Source organism: Lygodium microphyllum, chromosome 2, assembly GCF_053477565.2.
Source record: "Lygodium microphyllum isolate KBCC chromosome 2, Lygodium_microphyllum_v1.1.10, whole genome shotgun sequence".
NCBI classification, from domain to species: Eukaryota; Viridiplantae; Streptophyta; class Polypodiopsida; order Schizaeales; family Lygodiaceae; genus Lygodium; species Lygodium microphyllum.
In genome coordinates this window covers 192,406,785-192,413,167 of record NC_141136.1, presented here as the reverse complement: position 1 = coordinate 192,413,167, position 6,383 = coordinate 192,406,785, and positions in this window count along the sequence as shown.

The following is a 6,383-nucleotide window of genomic DNA, read 5'->3' as shown; positions in this document are numbered from 1 at the left end:
TGCTTGATACACTTAAGAACCTCTCTTGTTCTCATTGAGCAAGAACATCTTGATCCTCTTTAGCTTAACTAAAATAGAAGAATAGAATATTTGCTTGGAAAGTGGTTTTCCTCTTCTTTGTGTACATCGATAAGTGCATAGACAAAGGAGTGATAGTTCTCAGCCTCTACTAGTAGTACTTGTTTTGTTGCAAAGACTACATCTCCTATGTCTACTCCAGTAGTGCCTCCTATACTAGTGTTTTAAGGAGCAATAAGCTCTACCTTCCCAGCCATTATTTTTCAACGTATTCTTTTTGAATAGTCACTTGCATTTCATGAACATTTCTTTATATGTTTGGTTTTGGTTACTCTCCATGTTACACCACCTGCACTATGAAATATGGCATCACTTTGATATAAATCGTGATGGCTACATCATCACAATTAGATCAGGATTCTTTTTTTTTCAAAAACTACGCAACATAGTCAACCTAAATATTTCGCATGCTCATTTAGAGTGGATGTAATTATAAATTCAAATGTATTCATATAACATGGATCTAATTCTTGTGCTAATCCTATTTGTGTTACTACAATGAAATATAGAGGTCAAGATTCAATGCCAAAGAAATTTATGACAAATATGACTCTCTTGTTATGACATATACAAATAAATACACTCTATATTCATATTCATTAAAGTTTGATTTCTTCAATTAACATAATTAATGGGAGCTATTGAGATTTCAAGCTCCTCATCATGAGCTAGCATCCACTATATGCTTTAGTGATGTGGTAGAACTTTACTCACACATTTTTGTCATGTGATCAACATGGAGAATATACCAATGGTTCTATAGCTGGACTACACCCATATGGTCCACTCTTGGTTATGGCACATTCATTGTGCAACCTCATATATCCTTAGTCACATTTTGCATTTTCATATTAGTATTTTATGTTATTGTAGATTATGTCTTTTGTGTGGAAGAAGAAGAAATATGAAGGAGAAGATTTCAGCTCTCCTTGTATGTATGATCTTGAGAGCTTCATCTCTCCCTCCTCTTGTCTATTTACAGTGTTAGAGCCATCCCATAGCTTCATGAAGCTTAACCAAAGGTTAAGATGAAGATGACAAATAATGAAAGTAAGAAAGGAAATACAATGGATAAAAGCTTTTTTATCTTGTCTCATTCGCTTTGGAATATAAGGTTCTTACACTAAATGGAATTGGATGATAGTGATAGCCAATTTTGATAAAAAATATTGGCATCCGTTGTCGTGATTGTATACGGACATAGTGTGAAAAAGCTTGGAATACATCATCATCCGACTTTCTTATTAATGTAGAGAGTCAATGTGATCTGAGTCATTAGTACTAGTGTCCGTGGCATGGATTATCCAAAAATACTAGATTTTTGGATAATTTTAGTCTATTTTTTATATTATTTATTATAAAAATCTGAAAATTTTAAAAAATCTTCTAGATTAGGATGGCATGCAAAAAGCAAGTGGATTTTTCAGCCAGTTATGGGATTTTCATAAAAAAGACAGATTGATGAAATCGCGCACGTCGCGATAGTTGTAAACAGGTTGAAAAGTGCACTTTCAACTAGAAGAAGGAGAAGGAGTGATCTGGGAGATCTATGATCAGGTGTCTTGTGGTTTTACCCCCCTTTTAGAGCCATCAGAGAAGAAGCTATAATTTCTAATCCACATTTTTGTTCTATGAGGGAGACATTGCTTTCCATTTCTTTGTTTTTTAAGTAACTTCTTATTTTCTAAGATAAAGAGAGTTTTTTAAGGTTCTTTGTTTTTTAAGATACAGAGAGGGAGATAAAGGGAGATAAAGAGAGATAAAGAGAGGGAGAGAGGGAGTAGAGAGGGAGGAAAGATAAAAATAGAGAGAGAGAGAGAGAGAGAGAGAGAGAGAGAGAGAAAGGGAGATCCATAAAAATTAGAGAGAGGGACAGAGAGAGAGAGAAATAGAGAGATGGAGGAATAAAAATTAGCATCACAAAAGCGATGCATCCGTAGAGACATATATACTGATGCTTGTAGCGACAACGGAGGTAATTTTTTAATGAATGTTTGCATCGCTTCAAATATCTGTGTTTGGCCTATATCTTATAGTATTAAGATTCACATTATTACAATTCAATGAAACTTGATTAGCACAAGGAGCTTCAATAGTTGATTTATGATAGTTATGTGGCTCATCATTATGCATACATGGCTAAGTTTACACAGAATGTAGAGCCCACTAGCTTTGAGGATACAATGAGTAATGAGAATTGGAATAATGCTATGGATGAAGAAGTGGTTGCACTTAAGGTAAATGACACATGGAATTTGGTACTTTTACCAAGAGGCAAGAAAGTTATTGGTTTCAAATGGGTTTGCAAGGTTAAGCATAAGTATGATGGATCTATTGAGCACTATAAGGCAATATTCATTTCCAAAGGATATGTCTAGACTCATAGCATCAATTATGAGAAGAATTTAACTCCAGTGGCTAAAATGGCTACTATGAGGATTGTCATAGTAGTGGCTATATTAGAGGGATGGATCATGCATCAAATGGATGTTAAAAATGCATTGATATATGATAGCCATCCTAATTATGTATGCAAGCTTTCCAAGGCCTTCTATGGGACAAAGCAAGAACCCAAGGCGTAGCATGATAGGATTGAAAAATACCTTATTAGCATTGGATTTTGCAAAGCAGTAAACAATCACTCTAACTTTATATATATAATAGTGATGTGGATATTGTGTTCATTATTATGTGTGTATAAGATGACTTGATTATTATGGATGATAGTGAGATAAATATTGACCATGTGAAGAGTCTTATTAAGGTTGAGAATGAAATGAAGATTTTCGGAGAGCTATATCATGTTCTTATTATAGAGATAAAAATCAAGACTCCTAAGGGTATATGATTGTCATGGAGATAGTATATATTTTGTCATACCTATTTATTGAGGCATTGGATATTTATTTATTATTTTATATGCGCTTGGGCACACGATTATGTTATTTGTACTTGGACATTGTATTGGGTATGTTAGACTCTTTGGGCACCGCCCGTTAGCTTTATTCCTATTTTGTGCTAAAGCAAACTCAAAAGCTAAAAGCTTGCTATTTTGTAATTTGGGCTATTATTTGGGCTTGAAGATGATTAATACATAAAATACATGCTTTGTGGAGCGCTCACACAAGGCATGGGGGGAGATTGCACCCAATTGGTCTCTTGTTCATGTCGTGCATGCTTTTTACCTTGAGTTTTGTGCAAAAAGTAGAGTTCTATTGTTCTTGGGGACCTTCCGGCATTCACTACGCGAGCATACAGCATCCGATCTGCGCACCAGTGGTATCAGAGCGAAGCCGAGATCAAGAGCTTCCAATCGCTATCCATCTTGTGCGAAGGCGGAGCTCCTGGAACGATCGAGCTATACGGTCAATCTCGTTGCGAACGGTCGATACAGGTGGATTCCTGGCGATCAAGAACATCTGTTTCCATCATCAGATCGCAAAGGACCGGCCTACAGTAGTGGAGGACCACACCTACATCCTCTTCTTCAAGTCATCAAGAACGAGAGATAAGTCTCAATTTCCATATCTTCAAAGCTTTAAAAATTGAAGCTTAGAAAGCTTAGAGAAGCTTTAAGCTTCTAAAATTTCATCGGGAGGTATCAGAGGAGGTCTGAAATTTTCATCGCACTGAAAAAACGGCCCCCTCCCCTGCGATTCGACATTTTGCTGCCCTTTACTAAGTCTATTACACTAAGTCTTCTAAGACACAAGTCACATAAAAGCTCCAAAGTCACATAAAAGCTCCAAATCACATAAGCCTCACAAACTCAGCAAGTTCTGCAAGTCCTTCAAGTCGAAAGTCTGCGAGTCAGATAAATCAACCAAGTTCTGTAAGTCTTGGAACTCTGCAAGTCACATAAGTCTGCAACTCTGCAAGTCAGACAAGTCACCTGAAGTCAAAATTGATTTCTGTTCAAAACTCATAGAAGGGCTATTCCTGCGCAGAAACTCTGAACTGCAAAGTTGTTCATTGGAAGGTACTCTTCGCATACGTAGGTTTGCTTAAGCATTTTCAGCATACGCAGAAGGATAAAACACAGATTTTTCAAAGATTTCAAATCCCGCAATAGTCAAAGACGAAGATTGTGAAAGCCACACACAAAAATATATAAGCCTTGTACACCCGAACTTGAGCTACGCTCATCCCGCTAACTTGATTTTGAGAGTGAGAGGTCTTTTGAGTTTTGCAGGATGACGGAACCACATATGGATGATTTAATGGCTGAAGGCGACCTACCTGAACCTACGACGCTGGATTTAATTATGATGCAGTTGGATGAAGAACAACGAGCTAGGCAAACATTGCAAGTTCAATTGGCTATGCATGCATCTAATGCTTTTCCACTGCTTTCGCATACTCAAGCTAAACGTGCATAATGCAAAAGTAGTAAATCTTATCTCATTTGGGTGAATGAACTGCAAGTTATAGAAAATCATATGCACCCTAGGCATAAAGAATTTCTTGCACACTTTAAAGACTGTTTTGCGGAAGATCTACCACCTGGTTTACCTCCTTCACGTCCAGAAGACCATAAAATAGATTTGATTCCTGGTACACAACCACCTTGTAAAGCACCATATAGACACAACCATATAGAGCAAAAAGAAATTCAAAGTCAAGTTGAGGAATTACTAAATAGAGGATTGATTAGACCTAGTAGTTCTCCATTTGGTGCACTTGTTCTGTTAGTAAAGAAAAAGAATAATACCTATCGTATGTGCATTGACTATCGAGCTTTAAATAAGATCACTGTAAAGAATAGGTATCCAATTCCTAGAGTCGATGACCTTATGGATAAACTGTAAGGTTCTGCCATATTTAGTAAAATAGACCTTAAATCTGGTTATCATCAGGTGAGACTAGATAAGTCTGACATATTCAAGACTACATTTAGGACACAGTTTGGTCATTATGAATTTTTAGTGATGCCATTCGGATTGACTAATGCACCTGCTACATTTAGTAGAATGATGAACCGTATATTTTTGAAATATCAGTATTGTGTAATTGTCTTCTTTGATGATATTTTGGTGTTTAGTTACGATCTTTCCTAGGTCTTGCTAGTTTCTATAGGAAGTTTGTGTGTAATTTTTCATTACTTGCTTTACCATTGACCAAACTTCTGAAGAAATGTATTGTTTATCATTGGTCCGATAATCAACAGAAATCCTTTGACTTATTGAAGCATGCATTAACCCATGCTCCTGTACTACAGTTGCCTGATTTTAATAGACCATTCTTTTTAGTAGTGATTGATGCTAGCGGATCAGGAATAGGAGCCGTACTTATACAAGACAATCATCCCATAGCCTATTCTAGTTGTAAGCTGAAACCCTCTGAACTGAAATATTCCACATATGATAAAGAATTATTAGCTGTGGTACAAGCCTTAAGACAATGGAAACACTACTTAATGGGCTCTGAATTTATGATTAAGACCGATCAAAAAAGTATTAGACATTTACTTAGCCAACCTCAAATATCTGATAGACATATCAAATGGGCAGCCTTTATTCAAAGTTTTCATCCGATTATCCAATATTAACCTGGTAAAGAAAATGTAGTGGCCGATGCATTAAGTAGAAGACCTGCCATTCATAATATTTCTGTTGTATCATTTGATTCTTTGATTGCTATGAAAAATACTTATCATCAGGACATTACTTTTCATGTGCTGATTGGAATAAATTAGTTCAAAATAACTTGATTCCTATTGATTCACTATCTTATAATGATGGATTCATGTTTTATGAAAAGAGATTATGTGTCACAGTTCCATTCAGATCTTTTGTTTTGAATGAGATTCGTTGTCCTCCATATCAAGGTCATAGAGGTATCATATCTACTTTACGTACATTAACTGAAGATTTTTATTGGTCGCATATGGACACCGATGTATCTAACTTTGTTTCTGAATGTTTGATTTGTCAAAGAATTAAGAGACATCATGGTAAACAGTATGGATTACTTATGCCTTTATCTATTCCGTCAAGACCATGGGAGGAGGCATATTTCACGGTGGATTCCGTGCCACGGTAGATTTCGTGAGATTTTACGGTGGATTCCATAAACTTTGATGACCAGAGCTCATTCACAAAGTGGATTCTTTGTGCGAGAAGTTGATGGGAACGCCTGTCCTTTTCGGGCGTTTCATTAATTTAGTGTGTACATGGGTGATTCCATAGCGGGTGATTCCGCAAAATGCATATTAAATTAATAAACATTTATGAGTTTAGAGTGCGCACTCGTAATAAATTAAGGTTAGGATTGATTTCTAACTAGTTGATTTATTTATGTAGCTG